Consider the following 20,519-nt stretch of genomic DNA (forward strand, 5'->3'; position numbering starts at 1 on the left):
ACGATTGATTTCAGACTTTAAAACCGATGAAAATCTGGTGATGCAGCTTTATCGAGGGCGGGAGTACTGTCTTCCCCCACCGTGACGATGCCGAAGCACCGAAATCAACACCCGAATTCACGTCACGAGGAAACACTTGAGAAAGAGGGAAAAGAAGTAGAAAATCCCAATCCAAATCTAATTCTGACGGCGGTGGAAACTTCTCGAGAAAACACTGAACGGAGAACACTTCGACACCAAAGAGTACAGGCGTACCTCGGCATCGTAGTGCGTGAAGAGGATGTGGGAAATTTTGATCGCGATGAGGTTGGGCGAATCCGGGCGTTGAGCGGCCCACTGGACGGGATGATCCTGGGCGCTCCGGGCGTTGAATGGCCCTGGTTGAGACTAGATGATGTTGTCGTAGAGTCAGGCGTGGGCGAATACCCGCGTGCGCGAAGCGTCTAGGGTGTCGACGATGAACTATTAGACAGCCTCGACGACGTTGGTGGCCGGCGTGTGATGTGGCGGGCAGCCACGTGCGCGACGCGGACAAGCGGTCGAAGCGCGGCGTGCGCAGGCGACTAGGGCAGCCCGGGGCGACCCCAGGATGGACGGCCGGAGCGGCCCTGGTGGGGCTGCCTGGGCGGCCCTATGGCGGTCTTGGCTGGGGTTGGCCTGGGCGGCCCTAGCGGGGCTGCTTGGCGGCCTTGGCTGGGGCAGCTTGGGCGGCCCTAACGGGGCTGCTTGGCTGGCGTTGGCTGGGGTGGCCTGGGCGGCCCTAGCGGGGCTGCTTGGGCGACCTTGGCTGGGGCGGCCTGGGGGGCCCTAGCAGGGCTGCTTGGGCGGCCTTGGCTGGGGTGGCCTGGGCGGCCCTGGCGGGGCTGCTTGGGCGGCCTTGGGCGTCCTTGGGCGGAGTTGGCTAGGGCGGCTTGGGTGGCCCTAGCGGGGCTACCTGGGCTGGGCGGCCTTGGGCGAGAGAGAGGGTGAGAGGGAGAGGGAGAAAGAGAGAGAGAAAGGAGAGAGGGTGGAAGACTGACGTTGTTGGCGGCAGCAACGGCGGCGACGGTGGCAGCGACGGTGGTGCCGACGGTGGCAGCGACAGTGGTGGCGGTGGCGGCGACGGCTAGGGTTAGGAGCGGTAGGGGAGGCTGGGCAGTCCTCCAAGAAGAGTTAAACTGAAACTCAATTCTTGAAATTATGACTGCCTAAAAGTTTCTTGAAAACGATGGCCTTTATATAGGCCTTGGAGGAAAGAGAAATTGACGAGAAACTAAAGACGAGAAAATAAATACGTGCCCCGTGTCACGCCAAAGGGCAGTTGTGAATCTACCTTTGGCGTCGTCATGACGCGAGGCGTGAGGCGCGCAGGTGGAGACGTGCAAGTTGGCAGTTGTGGCGCGTCGGCTTTAGGGTTGACGTCGGTTGACCGTGGTGGGTTGACTTCGGTTGACTCTGATTGACCGTGGTCCAAAGCATGCGTGTTGACTCCAGCTGACCATGGTGATGCGTTTGTCGATTAGATGTTGGCGTCCTCGCCATCAGTGAGCCTAGCTTCTCAACATTTTCTTCTAGGGCAAAAAGATAAGAGGGGTTGTCCAAAGTTTGGTTATGGCATGATGTTGAATTCGAGAATTTTTTATACCCCCCAACTTATTTACAAAAACACTGAGAAATCAGAAAAAATAAAAAAAATTTAAGGAGGATTGAATCTCCCCCCCACATAGTAATTGCATAGTCCTCAATACATCAGAAAATATAAAAAAGGAGTTTAGAGGGCGCAAACAGTGGGTTGAGCTCTTTCATGCAGGTTCCTTCACATCCATGTCATGTATTGGTGGTTGATATTTTCTGAAACCAAAGAAAAGAAAAGAAAAGAAATAAAAGAAATGAAAGAAAAGAAGAAAGGTAACAAATAGAAATAAAAGCTTTCATGCGGCTCTATAGATGTTACTAACCTACAGGTTTTTCCAAGATCATGCTTAAGGGTTGATGAGGAGGATCATCATGTAGGTAAGGCTTCAGCCTTTGCCCATTTACTGCAAATTTTTTCTGGGTTCTATGATCCGAAATTAAAATGGCCCCATTTTCGTATGATTATGCTACTAAATAAGGTTTATTACATCTACTTTTTAACTTACCAGGAAAGAGTTTTAATCTTGAATTGTAAAGCCTTACCTTTTGATCTTTGACAAAGGTCCTTGTTATGATATTTTTGTTGTGGAGGGCCTTCATCTTGGCTTTGTAAATCGTAGAGTTTTCATAAGCCTCATTCCTGATTTCTTCAAATTCTTGGAGCTGGAGCAACCTGCATTTTCCTGCTTCATCTAAAGAAAGATTTAGCTTTTTAATGGCCCATGAAGCTTTATATTCCAACTCCAACGGTAGATGGCATGGTTTTCCAAATATCAATCCCAAGGGGTACATTCCTAAGGGTGTTTTGTAGGCTGTTCTATAGGCCCATAATGCTTCATTTAGTTTGTATGGCCAATCTTTCCTATTGGGCTTCACAATTTTTTGAAGAATTTTCTTAATTCCTCTGTTACATATTTCAACCTGCCCATTAGGTTGCGGGTGATATGGGGTGGTTACTCTATGTTGTACACCATATTTACAAAAGATGTCTAAAATTAAAATTTACAAAATGTGACCCCCCACCACTAATTATAGCCATAGGATATCCATATCTACAAAAGATGTAAGTCTCTACAAAACAAGTGACGACTTTACTAGTATTGGTCCTAGTGGTTATGGTTTCTACCCACTTTGAGACGTAGTCTACAGCCATTAAAATGTACTCATATCCATTAGAATTAGGAAATGATCCCATGAAATCAATTCCCCATAAATCAAAGATTTCTACTTCTAAAATGGGTTTTAGAGGCATGTGTATCTTTCTATCAATATTTATGGATGGTTCACATGCTAAACATTTCAAATAAAATTCATGTGCATCTTTAAATAAAGTTGGCCAATTAAACCCACTTTCCATTACCCAATGGGCTGTTACCTTAGCCAAATAGCAACCTTCTCTTGGGTTGGAATGGCAGAATTCAAGGATGTTGTTCTGTTCTTCTGCAGGTACGCATCTTCTAAGAATTAGATCAGCTCCTTGATGGAATAGCTCTGGTTCTTCCCAAAATTAATCTCGCATGTCCTTGAAGAACTTCTTTCTCTCATTGTAGCTCCATCCTGAAGGGACCCTTCCTGTCACCAAAAAATTGACAATGTTTGCAAACCATGGAACCTTTCCGGTCTGGATGGCCAGAATTTGTTCATCCGGAAATGCTTCATGGATAAGTGAGGAGTCATTTACTTTGATCCTAGAAAGATGATCAGCAACATAATTTTCACAGCCCTTTTTATCTTTAATTTCTATGTCAAATTCTTGTAATAATAAAATCCATCTGATGAGCCTAGATTTAGCTTCCTTTTTAGAAAAAAGATATTTTAATGCCGCATGATCAGTATAAACTATTATTTTACTACAAAGAAAATAAGGTCAAAATTTTTCTAAAGCAAAAATAACAGCTAGCAGTTATTTTTCTGTGGTAGAGTAATTGAGTTGTGCATCAATTAAAGTCGTGCTAGCATAAGATATGACCACAGGTTTCTTCTATTTCCTCTGTTCTAAGACTGTCCCTACAGCAAGATCCCAGGCATCACACATGATTTCAAATGGCAAGCTCCAATCTGGAGCTTATAAATAGGTGCATGTGTGAGGGCCTTCAGCTCTTCAAAAGCAGAAATAACACTTTTATCCAAAATGATTTCATTAGTTTTACTAGATAGGAAATTAATAAGAGGTTTCAAACTTTGAACAAAGTTTAGAATGAACCTCCGATAGAAACCTGCATGGCCGAGGAACCCTCTAAGGGTATTTAGATTTGTGGGAAGTTGAAGGCACTAGATGACTTCTATTTTTGCCTTGTCCACTTCCAGTCCAATGCACTTTCTTTTTCCTCCACCGCACTCAGGATAGACGTCGGTGAGAGGGACAGGTTGAGAAAATGTCAAAGGAATAGATGAGAGTCTTACCTGTTCAGTGCGAGTCGGGTTTGCCCGTCCCGTGTGAGCACGTCCTATGGGGATCCTCCATTCGGCCGTGTAGTCTTTCTCGAACCGTCGGATGAGGTTCGGGAAGCATGGACTACCCCTCCCTAGGTGAAAATGCCGACTCGCGGTGAGTGACGTACCCCCGGACTCAACAAAATCACCCACCACTACGAGTCAGTAGCAGGCAACTAGGGACACGGGTATGACAATGACTGGTGGTGGATGCAGAATGGGTTTTGGGTAGAGGGATGTAATGGGCCACAAATCCACATGATCGAATTAAAAAACATAAAGCCAATGAAACAATGGTGGTGCAGCCCCATTCCTCGTCGAGGGGGGGAGTACTGTCTTCAACCATCGCAACGATGCCAAAGCACCAAATCTAATACTTTGAATTCACGTCTGCGAGAAATATAACGAAAAGACCTAATCCACTAATCGTTGAAATTCCAAGAAATTCAAATCAAATCTAACGGCGGTGGAAGAATCCTCGTGGAACATTGGATGAACAACACACGACACCAAAAAGTTTAGGCATACCTCAGCACAAAAGTGTATAATGAGGCTGCAGGAAATTCAGGTCGTGACGTGGCTGGGCGATCCGGGCAGAGTATGGCCCACAAGATAAATATATGGGCATTCTGTGCCTTGAGCGGCCCTGCTAGTAAGTCGATCGAGCTGGACGGGTTGCTCGATGTGTCGAGGCACTTGGAGGAAGAGACGAAGCAGGTGAATGCAGCGCGGTGAAGGTGCCAGCAACGCTGACAGCGCAGCGCCGCGTGCGCCGCGCTAGGTGGCTGGTGCTGGGCGTCTGGCGCGGGTGGCCCTTAGCGGGGTGGCCGGCGTTGGTGTTTGGAGCGGGTGGCCTTGAGCGGGGTGGCCACCGCTGAGCGCCTGGCGCAGGCGGCCCTTAGTGGGGGTGGCCAATGCTAGCGTCCAGCGCGGGCGGCCCTTAGTGGGGCCACTGGCACTATCGTTTGGCGCTGGCTGCCCTAAGCAAGGCGGGTGGCAGTCGCGTTTGGCGTGGTGGCCCTTAGCAGGGTGGCCGGCGCTGGCGTGTGGCACGGGCAACCCTTAGCAGGGCGGCTGGCGCTGGCGTTTGGTGCGGGCAGCCTTAGCCAGGGTGGCCTGCGCTGGGCATGTGGCGTGGGCGGCCCTAGGCGTCTGGCGTGGTTGGCCTTGAGCGAGCGGCTGGCGCTAGGTATCCTAGTGTTGGCGGAAGAGAGTGACGGAAAGAAAGAGAGAAGGACAGGAGAGGGAGAGGATGGGCAAGAGGGGAGAGAGATAGGTGGTAGCTGGCGGCAAAGACGATGGTGGCGACAACGGTGGCGATCTAAAGGAGAAACAGAGGCTAGGGCAGTCTTCCAAGAAGAGTTGAAGAAACTCAATTCTTGAATTATGACTTGCCTAACTGTTTCTTGGAACATTGGCCTATATAGGCCTTGGAGGAAAGATAAAAATACAGTTAATAAAAATAAAGATGGGTGACATGGTTTCGTGTCACGTCAATGAGCAGTTCAGAATCTGTCATTGGTGAAGTGTCATGATGCGTGACGGGGCATGCTTAGGTGCAGATGTGCTTAATGCTTGCGCATTGACTCGATCGACTGACGCTGATGGCGTGTTCTCAGTAGTAGCGTCAACATCGGATGACGGTGGTGGTGTGTCTTGTGTCGATGCATTGACATCATTGCCACCAATTCCCCCGGAGTGAGAAGAACTCAACTCCATCGAGTTAGTGTCATAAGACTCCAGCGGGGTCACCAAGTCGGGCCGTAGGTGAGCCAGGTCCTCTCCTGTGATCCACATGTCGTCCGTCGACGGTTTCACTGCCAACGAACAAGAAACTTCCGCATCATCCCACCTTTGGCGAGGGTGATTACTTCGTCCAGTATAGCCTCGATGTTCTCTTGCCAATCGGAAGGTAGTGAGAGAGGGGTGGACAAGTCAAACTCACTCACCGGAAAGTTCATGGGTAGAAAAGAGTCAATAGATGGAGGAGGTGGGGTTTTAAAGGTGACCTAATCCAAAATATTGAGAGTAGTGCTGATCCCCCATGTGGAGAGTATGTTGACGGCATAAGCATTTTCCCCTACTCATTTGAGGATTGGGAACGGCCCGACACTACAAGTATGAAGCTTGGTAGCCCGCTTGGAAGAGAATCTCTCCGGCCTGACCCTCATCATCACCAAGTCACCTTCTTTTAATTTGTGAAATGACAGCGTAAATCTGCGGTCTCTTTATATGGGGTGTTGCTACTAATGATGCATTTATTAATATCCTCATGCAAACTTCTAATATGATTCACAAATTCATGACCATAGGTTGAGACTCTAGCATGCGGCAACATAGGTATGAGATTGGTAGGTTATGAGGGGAATGGCCATGGACGACTTCGAAAGGGCTCACGTCAGTGGTATAGGCAAACTCGGCACGTGGAATGATGGTGTCCCAAGATTTGAGGTTGTCCCCAACCAAAGATTGTAATAGATTGCCAAGGCTTCTATTAACGACTTCAGTTTGGCCGTTAGTTTGGGAATGAAAAGCCGTTCAAAACTTAAGCTTCATCCCCAAAAGACGCCAAAGGGCCTTCCCAAAATAAATATTGAATTTGACATCTCTGTCCGACATTATTATCTTGGGAAGCCCATGTAGATGGACAACTTCACTAAAATAAAGGTGGGTGATGTGGGAAGCATCAGAAGTTTTCAAACATGGAATGAAATGAGCCATTTTTAAAAAGCAATCTATGACCACCATGATGAAATCATGACGCCTGAGAGTTCTCAGAAGTCCTAGAACAAAGTCGATGCTCACATCATTCCAAGGTTTATGAGGGACCGGTAAAGGAGTGTAGAGGCTTGTGTTTTGCTTAACCTGTTTGGCGAGAGCAAATACACAACATTGGGAAATGATATTAGCTACATCCCACTTTAGGGACGGCCAGAAGAATCTATTCTCTACGGTGGCGAGGGTTTTATCTCTACCAAAATGACCACTTAGGCCTCCGGCATGTGTCCCCAACCAAGGAAATCCTTGAGGGAAGATTTTGGAATGCATAAGGGACGGTCATAAAATAAAAGTCCTTTTTCTAAGATATAATCTTGGGTTCTCGGATTCGGGTAATTGCCTATGGTCTGGACAATGTGTGCAAAGTCCAAGCAGTTGGGATAAAGGTCCATCATCTGTTCAATCTTCATTACGTTCAAGAGGTGGACACATCTACTAAGGGCATCGGCCACTCGGTTTTTGACTCCCCTCTTATGTTTAAGGACGAATTTACAAGAGTTTATAAATTTAACCCATTTAACATGTCTATGGTTCAACTTCTTCTGGGAATTGAGATATTTCAATGCTTCGTGATCGGAGTAGAGGACAAATTCTTTAGAGAGCAAGTAATGACTCCAATGATGTAAGGATTGGATGATAGCATAGAAATCTTTGTCATAGGTGGAATATTTGAGTTTGGCGTCGTTCAACTTTTCACTAAAGAATGCTATGGGATGATTCTCTTGACTCAGTACTCTTCCAATTTCTAATCATGATGCATTACATGCGACCTCAAATACTTTATCAAAATCGGGTAATCGCAGGATGGGGGCTTGTGTCATCTTAAGTTTAATATCATCAAATGATTTCTGGGCTAATGCAGTACATTTGAAGTGATTTCCCTTCAGGAACTTGGTCATGGGTGCCATTATAGTACTGAAATTTAAAATGAATCGTCTATAGAAAGTGGTTAGACCTTGGAAGCTATAAACATCATGGACATTTCTAGGAGTCAGCCATTGGGTTATGGCATCTATTTTGGGTGGATCAACAAGAACTCCTTGTGCTGAAAAGATAAAACCTAGGAATGAGATATGATCCACAAGAAACAAATATTTTTTTTGGATGTGAATATAATTGTTCGGTCTTCAGGACCTCACACACTAGACATAGGTGTTGGACATCGTCGTATTTGGACTTGCTATAAATGAGGATATCATCAAAATAAACTACGACAACGCATCCTATGAAGGGTCTAAGAATATGATTCATCAAACGCTAGAAGGTACTAGGTGCATTTGACAAACAAAATGGCATCACTTTCCATTCATATAATCCATCCTCAATTTTAAATATGGTTTTCCACTCATCACCGGGACGGTTTCGGACTTGATGATAGCCACTCTTGAGATCTATTATCTTGAACCAGCCATCATCTCAAATATATCATTGATGCAAGGAATGGGAAACATATATTTGATGGTGATTTTATTGATGGCTCTGCTATCAACGCACACGTGCCAACTCCCATCCTTTTTTGGAGCTAGTAATGCGGGTATGGCACATTTGCTACGGCTCTCCTTAATAAATCCCTTGTCCAAGAGTTCTTGGACCTGGCACTTAAGTTCCTTGTACTGCATGGGATCCATACAATAATGGGGAAGGTTTGGAAAGGAGGATCCGGGAATGAAATCAATGGCACGCTGAATCTGGCCTAGAGGTGATAAATCATTGTAAAGATCCTTGGGGAAGACACCCTTGAATTCAACTAATAATTGGGAGGCCTTCGGTGATGGGGGTGTGGAACTCTCAGAGGAATGATCAGGAATCATGGCTAAACAAATAGACATTTCACTATCTATTTCCTTCTGAAATTGACGCCCGTTGAGAATGCATAGAACTAAAAAAGGAAACTTTTGTGCAGGTTTCTATGGGTTGTGCATATATGGGCACCATGTAATTTTCTTGCCCTGATAGATGAATGAGCAAGTGTTACTCTTGCCGAAGATATGTACGTCATTATCATATAACCATGAGCGATCTAGGACGATGCTTCCTACGTTCATGGGTAACACATCACATAGTACATCTTCCTAGTATAATTGAACCTTTAGAGGAAGGAGACTCTATTTTTTCACACGGATCGAGGTAGCATCGATTCAAGATACACAATATGGTTGAAGATGATCAATCAAAGGTAATCCAAAATGTGACACCATGACATCGGATACGACGTTGACACAACTACCACTGTCTTTGATCGTCTTACACATCTTATTACCAATCTTAAAATATGTGTAAAATATGGAAGTCCTCAAAGCAGAATATCAGTGGAAGGCTGGGTAAGGTTGCAACGAAAGATTCCCCTAACTGACCTAGATGGATCATGGCGAGGAAGGGATGGTGGGTAGTCAGTGATGCCAGTTAAACTTACTAATTCATCCACGATGTAAATCTCTAGTCTATACTCTTCCTCATCAATAGGCTGCTCATCTATGGTGGGCTCACTGTTGAATGGCTCATGTCCTATGTGTAAGGTTCGTGTGTGGCATTGGGAGGCTCGGTGACCACATTTTTGGCATTTGAAGCAGGTTATGCCCAAAGGACTGATCTACACTGGATTCGATTGTGGGGGAGCTCTCATAGTGGAATCGAGGGAAGACGACGTACGGGTGTTTGGAGTAGCGGAGGATAGTGTAAGAGCTGGAGGATGGTGCTCGGTGGGGGCGCAAGTGGGAATTGGTGTCGGTGCCGGGAGAGCTAACGATGGGTTACGCGAAGCTAAATGGTTGAAGTAAGAGGGATTGGAGGAGTGAGCTCGATCAGTGAGAGCAGATCGACTGATGACGGGTGTTTTGTATAGGCTTTGACAGAGCTCAGGGTCTTCTACAATTTATAAGCTTGCTCAAATGTAGTGCCCTTGCAGAAAAGTAATTCGGTCTCTAAATATGGATTAAGGCCAGTTCTAAATCGGGAGATAACAACTCGGAGGTTCTCCTCAACTTGGCATCTCATGTAGAATTCTTCAAATTGAGTAATGTGTTTGGAGAAGGGACATCTACCCTGCGGTAATTTATGCCATTGATCTAAGAGATTAGCTAAATATGCAAGAGGGACGTATTTCTCACACAATTTGTCCTTCATTTGGGGCCAAGTATCTATGGGTGCCTCTCGTTGTTTATGATTGAAAATTTAAGCTTTTCCCAAAAGATTTTGGCTTGACCTCCTAGTATCATCTCGGCGTACTGAACTTTCTACCACTCAAGCATGTTGTAACATTTGAAATAACTGTTTAACTTAGACTCCCAATCAATATACTCTTTAGGGTCCCCAGATCCCTCATAGTACAGAACATCGACTTTGACACTTCTTTGAATTTATTGCCACTGATTGTTGTTTTCCCCACAACAGTGATCGCGAGGGGGTACCTCATTGATGCAGGACCACGTCCGAGACGACGTCCGGCCGTCACCAAGAGAAGATACTCGGTGGCGAGATCATGTCGGTGCACGACGAATGCTCGAGGGTTCGTCGGGCACAGAAATCCTGCGAAGGTGAGCTCCGATGAAGATGACTCGGGAGGGGGTGTAGTATGTGCAGCTTCCGACGAACAGAGGGAAGCCGATGTCCGGGGGTGGATGGGGTCGCCTGGAGACGGGAGGTAAACCTCCTGACCCTCGTCCGGATGGACGGGGTTGCTACAATGCCGAACGTAATTTCTTCCGCCAGAGGTTGCTCGCACATGACGGGCGAGTCGACTCATACCCAAACTGGGTAAGACGCTCAGATATACGTATTCTTCACTCGTCCTGTCCCACTCACCTATGTCTAACCTGAGCGCGGTGGGGGCAACCGAAAGGATACTATAGAAAATAAGAGATGGGTTAGAGATGGGGTATCTCGTGTTTGTCCGAGGCAATTCGTCTCGATGCGAGTAGCAACAGGCTAGAGTCGGTGCAGGGGGCACGACAAAGACGTGTGGACTGGGCGTGGAAGAGGTCGCGTGCAGCGGGGTCGTAGGAGGCTGGGTGAGCGGGGCGATAGGGGCGAGCGCAACAGCGTCTGACGGAGGGCGCGGCGCGCACGCAGGGATGGCGCGTGCCGCAAGAGCGCGCACACGGGAACGCCCGGAAGTGGGGCGTTGCGGCAAGGGTATCTAGCTCCAGACAGGCAGGCGATTGGAGACCCCGTGACGTGCGACATGGTAGACGCCTACGGCACAATTCGGCATTTGCACTAGGCTTAGATGGGCGGACCTCGGACCTACCGGGAATGTCCACGGGAGCCCTGAGTTAACTCACTGGCCAAAGTGCGGGAGCGAGTCCACGGTCCGCAATACGGTTTGGTCGGAGGAGCCGGGGATGGGCAACCAAGCGGCTGTGGCGGTTGGGGCCCGAAGGGGGGACTATGGCGCGGTTACACCACACCCACGGACTGCTGGCACCGGCTGAGCGGTTGAGTCCGCCGTCAGCAGGGAGCGCGGGGTGCAACTCTGATGTCGGTATCGAGAGCCCTGTCCGAGAGGGGAATGGGAGGCCGGCCTCAAGAAAAGGGGGAAGACCCCCGGGCGAGGGTTATGTCGGGTCTGATGCAGGGGAGTCGCCGCGTAGGCCCGCGCGAGGGTGTACAGCGACCGCCGGTGCAACTGCGGTTCACCTGCGGTAACTCATGGGTGTTCAGCCTCACGACGGGCCGACAGGTGAATCTCAAAGAGAGCTCAGGTGGCGGTGAGGAAAGGCCTGGCGGCCTGACGGCGGGGAAGCAGGGAGACTCGGCTCCTTCTCTTCCCTAGTGAGGCTTCCTTGTCTTCTCCCTTCCTTCTTCTTTCTAGTCATAACCCTAACTCATCCGGGAGAAACAGCTTTTTCCAAACAACAAGTTTCAAATTTCATCAAAACAACATCGTGCCCAGTTTAGGGCAACTCTCTTCCCTTATATAGGGGAAGAGAAGGTTGGCCCATTAGACCGAAAAACCCAAAAGATAACAGGCTACTAACCTATGACCTTGACGAAAAGAAAACACGACTAAGAACGAAGATGCGGGAGGGGCGATCCTTATAGGACGAACCTCCCTCCTTACATACGATCATGACGAGTCGGTAAATGCCGAACGACAATGATTAAAAGCAAAAGACGAGTAAAGAAAAGACGTAAAGATAGCGATACGGTGTCCATTACCCGGAATACTTGAATCCGGGAGTGCGTACCGATGCCTTGGCTTGCCGAGCTGGCTGAACGTGGACGGTCGGCACTGTCGAGGGCGGTGGTGACGTCTCCGGAGACATATCCGGGGCTGGAGCTGGTGCTATCGGGGGTGACGATGATGACTCCGAAGGCGTGTCCGGGGTTGTCGCCGGGGTTGTGCCATTACTCATCCTCGGGTGGATAAGGAAATTTCCTGTCCAAACGATTCCCATTCCACCCTCGGTGTCTATCGTCAGGCGGATAGGGATCATTCCGGGGGGGATGATTCCTATCATGATCTGGGATCCTCTCTTCCAGTAGATAGTAATCATCACGCGGTGGACAACTTCCATCATATATCGGGTTCTATCCAGAGGTGGATAGGGATCGTTCCGCGGGGGACAATTCCTATCTTTGCCTAGGTTTCCAGGCTCAGGCGGATAGTAATTGTCTCGACGATTCCTATTGGGGGCTGGCGTAGAATTCTCGAGAGGAACGAGATTGTCCCATTCAAGACCATTTGGGTCGCATCCCCTGGATCTAATATCAGGTTGTTCCCGATATCTGGGCTCAAGCGGGTATGGATCGTCGTGATCACGGCGATGCCTATCACGACCTCAATTTTCTAATTGAGAGATTCGCTTGCTAACCACATCGATAGAATTGGTTAAAGGGTTGTCCATGTTGGTTAATCGTGCATTAACATCACGAAAACCATTCTGGACAGCGTCTAACATGCGGTCCACATCTCGTATAAGGAGGACGGGGCAGCAGGTGGAGAAGAATCCTGGTTAGGAACAGACATGATGTAACACGGTACGGCCGGGATCGACGAGGCGTGTTACGTCACAACGATGTACGATGCATGACAATTAAGAAGCAGAATGCTCGTTTAAAATAACCCTTGGGAACTAGAAAGGACGGTCCGAAGGTGGGACGATAATCCAGTAACTCTTCAACAACGACTAAGTCCGGCTCGACTCCGGGTGACCCTCGAGATCTCACGATCGAGCTAGGCGTGAGAGGCGTTTTATCGCCCGCAGGAGTTCCCCCACAACGATGATGATGGGTCATCAATCGTCACAAAAGATCCTATATCACTCAGTGAAAGTGGCGGCCTATAGGAGACTTTGACGAGGCTAAGCGGCCAGGGAATGCGATAGGTGATTTTGTTCCATGATGTTTCACAACTTAACATAAATGTTGATAATATATACAAAAAAAGATAAAGAAGTAGATAAATTAGCTGAAATTGTACATATATATTACTATCATTTTGGATTTATCAGCTGCCGACACGTCATTGCGTGAATTAAGAAATAAATCAATTTTAATCCAATGGTTAAAATTGGTTAAAATTGATTTATTAATAACTTTTGATCCTGAAGTCCGATTGAGATTATTTTTTTATGGATGTGCTCTTCTTGATCCCCTCTTTCTATCTGTTTTGTTGGATCCTTCAGATCTAGCTTACATTGATAGATAAAAATTAATTACTAAACTGGGGTAAAATGGTGATTTTCACCCTGTAACCTAGGTATAAAAGCTGAATTTCGAGAGGAGGGGTTCATTCTGGAGGGTGCTTCATCACAGCTGCAAGACAGAGAGGAGTCCCAGCCTGGATCAACAGTTTTGGTATTTTTTTCTTTCATTGTATTCAAACTTTTGTGCATTTTGAATGAAATAGGTTAAGTTGTTTGTTTCTTCATCTCCATTCTAGTCTGAACTTCTAAATCGCTTGGCTTGAGCGGCAAGTACAAGCCCTGATTAGGATTGAGAGGAGAAATTGAGGAATTTTACCTGGGCATTCAATTGCATTACAAAAGAAAATTCTAAAAAATTTAGTTTTAATTCTTAGAATTCTCAATTTCCCCATTTTAGTTCTGAATTATCAATCTGCAAAAATCAACCCAACTCATTTTAAGAACCCTCTTTCATCCTCTCTAAATGACTTCTTGGATCCTTTAATTAGGATCAAAGAAGAGAATTTAGAGCCCTTAATTCTTCTAGTCTTCTCATCTCTTCTATCCCCCTCTCTAAATTCTCACCTAATTAGGGTCACTTGATCCTCATTGAAGATCAAGTTCACTCTAATTAGGATCTAAAACACAAAAAATAAAATCAAATTGAAATTCCTACTTGCCTCCCTTGGACGACACTCATACTTATCACTATACATATTAAGTAGAGTTTTATAAATTTTATTGCATAAGCCAAAAATTCACAACGACAAGGGCTAAAAAAATTTGCATAATTTTCACCCCTATTTTCGGCTTATCAATTGGCGCCGTTGCCGGGGAGGCAACACTTAGGAATTCAACATATTTTTATTGGTAAACACATTGGTCAATTGTTGCTCAAGAGTTTGTTAAGTCTCCTTATTATTGATTTTGATTTAAGACGGTATTTGGTTTTCAACGACTAACGAGTGTTGTGTTTGAATTAGTGGTTTTGTATGAAGCTTAGGTCTGGATTTGAATCAGGGAGTAGTGATAGAAATCCCCCTGTAGTAGATTCCACCACACCCGAGTCATCTTTCACCGAACCCACATTCATAGAGGAGATATTGATTAGACCCGTACCAATGGACCCAATAGGTAATGGAACAGGAAACCCTGAGGTAGTTAACGATGGAAGGAGGAGGATTAGAGAGTATTCCACACCAGTAGAAACCCCCATCTTAACCAGGATATCTGCCCTGATTGGAGAAGATGTGATGTTTAGAATCGATCCACACCAATTTCAGCTATTACCGTCCTTTTTGGGGAAGGCAAACGAAGAGCCCTATGACTTCTTAGAAAAATTTTATGAAGCATGTGATAGTTGCACTTACCCCAGAATTTCCAAGGAAGTTGTGAGAATGAAACTATTCCCTCATGCCCTTAAGGATAGAGCCAAGGATTGGTTTAGAACATTGGGAACAAATTTTGAATCATGGAATGATATGGAGAAGAGCTTCTTAAAAAGATATTATACAGTGGCTAGGACAAATTCTTTCAGAAGAGAGATTAGAAATTTTCAGCAGGGAAATGATACATTTAGCGAAGCATGGGAGAGATTGATGGGGCTCATTAGGAAGTGCCCCCACCATGGCATTCAAAAATGGGAGTTAGTGCAAATTTTTTATGAAGGCTTGAATGATGTGGAGAAAGGCAGAGTTGATATCTCAAGTGGAGGAGCAATAGCTGACATGTATGAAGATGAAGCTATGGCACTACTACAAAAAATGTCCGATAATTTAGCCTATCACCAAGATGCCTCCGATCATGTTAGGGTTACCCCTCGGAAAGGTGGACTGTTGGATGTTAGAGGGGTTGAACCCTAGATTACTATGGATAGAACTGAAAAACAGATAGGTGTAATGATGGGAAAAGCCATGGAAAAGATGAATGAAAAAATGATCTCACTATGGCAAGGTCAGAATAGCGGAGGAGCACCCAAACAAATAAATCGATGTGAAATGTGCTCAAGTGATAGCCACACCGAGAAGAATGCCCTATGATATCAGAAGTGAATGCTATAGGCAGGCAAGAAGGGAGCAATGTCCAATGGGGAACTAGAGGAAACTTAGGAGGACAGGGATGGAACAACAACAACCGACCACCCCAACAGCAGTTCCAATCCAAGGCGAACAATCCCCACCACCAACAACATTATCAACCTTACCGAAATTTTTCAGATCCCACTAATGCGACACTCACCAAGGTCATCGAGGAGCTGCAAGAAGACAAGAAGAGGATGCTCAAGCTTTTTGAAGAAATGGAGGAGAGGCATCGGAGGGAGATGGATAAGCTCAATGCGGAGATCTGCCTTCATAGTGGTCAGCAATTTGTGCACGGGGGAGCACCGCAAGGTACGTGTGAAGACCCTATGAAGATGGGCGCCAAATCAGGTAAACTCCCTACTCAGGCCTGTATTAATCCTAGCAATTTACTTTTTGTTGATGACATGTGTAGTGTAGTTAATGAGCATATTCATGACATGCATGCATTGACTGAACAACAAGAAATAGGAGAGCTGAGTGCTATATCAAAACTTAGGAGTGGGAAAGAGTTGGCTAATCCATTTGCAGCTATAGGGAAACGAAATGAAGTGGAGGATAAGTTGGAGGAAGTAGAAAAGGATGAGGATGAAGGGGTAGAGGAAAATCTGGAAAAGGAACCCAACCCCAAAACATATTGCCCACCTATCCCTTTCCCTAGTGCCTTACAAGTGAAGAAAGAAAAATCGAAAGACAGCCCACTTCTTGAGTATTTGAAAGAGGCTACGGTCAAAATTCCTGTTTTAGATGTGATCCAGTACATCCCTGATTATTCTAAATTTGTGAAAAACTTGTGTACACCTCCTAGGAAGCAAAAGAGGATTCAACTTTCTGAGAATATTAGTTCAATTTTTCTGCATGAATTACCTCAAAAGCGCAAGGATCCGGGAGCACCAGTGATCAAATGCGAAATTAGGGGGGAAGTATTCACCAAAGCCTTACTTGATTCAGGAGCAAGTGTGAATATCATGCCTAAGGCCTTATTTGAGACTTTTAAATTTGGTGAATTACAACCTGTAAATTTAGAATTGCAGTTAGCGGACGGATCAATTAGAAGACCGTGTGGACAGTTGGTGGATGTGGTGATGAAAGTAGAAAAGTGTTCATTTCCTGTCAATTTTATAGTAGTGGATGTAAAAATTTCAGAAAAAATTAGTCATGCACCGATTATTTTAGGACGGCCATTCCTAGCTACCGCAAGAGTGAACACAGATTGGAATGTAGGAAAAATTAAATTGCACATGGGAAAAGAAGAGGTTGAGTTACTAATCTCTCAATTGATGAAGTATCCCAATATTAGCCAGGAAGACATTTATACATGTTCCCTAGATGATGAAAATGATGAATGCCATGCTATAGGGAAAGTAATATATGAGGTGATGGCGGTGAATGAGAGTGCTTATGAGGGGGAGAAGGATGACCATGGTGAAATGAAGGGTGAAAACATGAATAACTACAAATCTACGCCCACTGACGAAATAGAATTGAAACCTCTTCCTTCTCACCTTAAATATGTTTTTTAGGTCCAAGAAAGACATATCCATTAGTCATCTCTTCAACCCTCACTTTAGAGCAGGAAGTTAACCTATTAGATGTATTACGACAGCATAAGAGCGCTATTGGATGGACCATAGACGACATCAAGGGAATTAGTCCTGATATCTATCAGCATAGAATTTTTATCGAGGAAGGATCCAAACCATCAGTTCAGCATCAACGTAGATTAAATCCTTATCTTTACGATGTGGTGTCAAAGGAGATTACCAAATGGCTGAAAGCAAGATTCATTTACCCAATTTCAGATAGTAAGTGGGTGAGTCCAATTCATGTAGTACCTAAAAAAACAGGGATTACTGTCCAAAATAATCAGGATGGAGAAGAGATCCAGATGAGTGTAGCATCGAGTTGGCGAGTATGCATAGATTACTGAAAGTTAAATCTAGCAACAAAAAAAGACCATTATCCTCTACCTTTTATTGATCAAATACTTGAAAAATTAGCTGGACTGAGTTTTTATTGTTTCTTGGATGGGTACTCAGGATATAATCAAATTAGCCTTTATGAAAGTCACCAAGATAAAACTACATTCACGTGTCCTTTAGGAACATTTGCTTTTAGAAAAATGCCATTTGGACTTTGTAATGCACCAGTAACCTTTCAAAGGTGTATGAGTGCAATGTTTTTTTATCTAATTGGTACATGCCTTGAAGTTTTCATGGATGACTTTTCCGTGTTTGGTGAATCTTTTGAGTCTTGTTTGTCTAACTTCGATAAAGTGTTACAGATTTGCGAAGAAAACAAGTTAGTGCTCAGTTGGGAGAAATCCCATTTTATGGCGGACAGGGGGATCGTCCTAGGTTATCATATCAGCAAGGAGGGGCTGGCTGTGGACAAGGCAAAGATCGAGACATCAAGGAGCTTCCACTTCCATCGACCCTAAAGCAACTTAGGGGTTTTTTGGGCCATGCCGGCTTTTATCGTCGCTTTATTAAAGATTTTGCCAAAGTGGCTAAACCTCTCACTTTCCTTCTATCTAAAGACAAAGAACTTATTTTGAATGATGAATGCAATTTGGCTTTTAATTTGATTAAAGAAGCATTAGTTACGGCTCCCATCTTACAAGCTCCAAATTGGAGTGAACCCTTTGAGATTTTTTGTGATGCTTCAGATTATGTAGTGGGAGCTGTTTTGGGACAATGCAAAGACAAGAAACCGACAGCTATTTATTATGCAAGTAAGACTCTCGACGCCGCTCAGGTAAATTACTCTACCATAGAGAAGGAATTACTTGCAATTGTCTTTGCTTTGGATAAATTTTGATCTTACCTAATAGGGAGTAAGATTATAATCTTTTCAGATCATGCTGCACTTAAACATTTGTTAAGTAAGAAAGAGACAAAACCTAGATTAATGAGATGGATCCTACTTATGCAAGAATTCGACATTGAAATTAAAGACATGCAAGGAGTGGATAATGGTGCGGCTGATCACCTCTCCCGCCTATCATTGCCAGACCTAACTCCCATCACAGATTCTTTTCCTGACGAGCATATTTTAGAAATTTCGACACGGAAATTTCCTTGGTATGCTCATATAGTAAACTACTTAGTAACCGGGCAATTGCCACAAGGTTGGGATTATGATGATAGAAAAAAGTTTTTTAAGGATATCAAGTATTACTATTGGGATGAGCCTGAATTATTTAGATTGGGCGTCGATCAAATTTTTAGGAGATGTATACCCGAGGATGAACAATGGAGAGTATTGGAATCGTGTCACTCATCCTTGTGCGGAGGACACTACGCCTCCAAGATAACGGCACATAAGGTCCTACCATGTGGATTTTATTGGCCTCATCTTCATCGGGATGCATATGAATTCTGCAAGAGATGCATTCGATGTCAAGCGGTGGTCAATGTAAGTCACAATGCCTCTATGCCTTTAAACCCTATCCTTGAAGTTGAGTTGTTTGATCTTTGGGGCATTGATTTCATGGGACCCTTTCCTCCTTCTTTGGGCTATGAATATATTTTGGTACGTGTTGATTATGTCTCTAAGTGGGTAGAAGCCATACCAACACGAAAAAATGATCATAAAGAAGTTGTTAAATTTGTCAAGGATAATATTTTTTCTCGGTTTGGATGCCCACGAGCCATTATTAGCGATGGTGGAACTCATTTCAATAACAAAGTCTTTAAAGAATTGTTAAAACGATATGGAGTTCATCATCGGCTTACCACTCCGTATCATCCTCAAGCCAATGGCCAAGTGGAAGTCTCCAATAGAGAAATTAAAAAAATCTTGATGAATATTATTAACCCTAATGGAAAGGATTGGTCGAGCAAGTTGCCGGATGCGTTATGGCATATCGGACGGCATATAAAACCCTGTTAGGAATGTCGCCATTCAGGTTGATGTTTGGAAAAGCTTGTCATCTCCCTTTAGAGATTGAACATCGCGCTTTATGGGCTATCAAGAAACTTAACTTATCGTTAGATGATGCAGGTGACCATCGCTTATTGCAGCTACATGAATTGGAGGAGTTGCGTAACGAAGCACACAAAAGTTCACTCATCTACAAAGCCAAGATGAAAGCATTCCATGATCAACACATACACAGGAAGGTTTTTGCCCATGGCCAAAAAGTATGGTTATATAATTCTCGACTTAAACTGTTTCCAGGAAAGCTGAAATCAAGATGGGATGGACCTTATGTAGTATGTCAACATTTCGACAATGGGTCTGTTCTCCTTCGAGATCCAACACATGGAGCTGAATTCAAGGTCAATGGGCAGCGTTTGAAACCCTTCCTTGAACATGAGCCACACCCCCCTAATGAAGACATTTCTTTAGAAGCGGCGACATCACCCTCTACTTAAGAGCATCAATAAGATTTGTTTTCTTTTCATTACATTTTAGGATTCATTTTTTGTTTGCATTATTTTCTTTTACTATTATAGCTCCTTACTTTTGTTGCATCTCTTGTGGTAACTTTGACCAGGTTGCGGGAGTATATAATTCAGCAAATCTGAGTTATCGCCAGGATCTCTTGTTCATAATGCTAAAGGGCCCCATATCCTCCATATCACTATTTGCCCCTCTAACCTCAATTTTATTCTTCATGATTTTAGTAGCTTTGCATTGAGGACAATGCAGGTTTTGGTGGGGGGGAGATAGTTCATTTTTAGGTGACAAACTATGGTTCATGCATTTAATTTTACAGAATTCTACATGAAGTGAACCTGTTTTTTTTTAACAATCTTTAGCATGCATAGTCATGAATTAATTTTCTTTAATCCAATGGTTTGGGAACAAGTGTGGAGAAGTTAGGCTCCTAGAGCGGATCAAGAACATGTTGAGGTGCAACACAAGTGATTTTGGGCGATGTGGATTCAATTTCAAATTGAGGAGGGTGTCTAGTAGGTGATTAGACGATGGAAAGTCAAGGGTAGAAGCTCTATGCTTCAAAGGGGAGTGATGAGCGAACTGA

The 20,519-nt window shown here is 44.8% G+C and overlaps 1 non-coding gene across 1 annotated transcript; it reads right to left on the bottom strand.

The window, feature by feature from the left end:
- Window positions 1-14,978: 14,978 nt before the first annotated feature.
- LOC144704020 (small nucleolar RNA R71) lies at window positions 14,979-15,084 on the bottom strand. Its single transcript, XR_013581712.1, has one exon. It is a non-coding gene; the product is annotated as a small nucleolar RNA R71 (small nucleolar RNA).
- Window positions 15,085-20,519: the final 5,435 nt, after the last annotated feature.

The sequence above is a fragment of the Wolffia australiana genome, chromosome 5 (assembly GCF_029677425.1).
Source record: "Wolffia australiana isolate 7733 chromosome 5, ASM2967742v1".
Lineage (NCBI taxonomy): Eukaryota > Viridiplantae > Streptophyta > Magnoliopsida > Alismatales > Araceae > Wolffia > Wolffia australiana.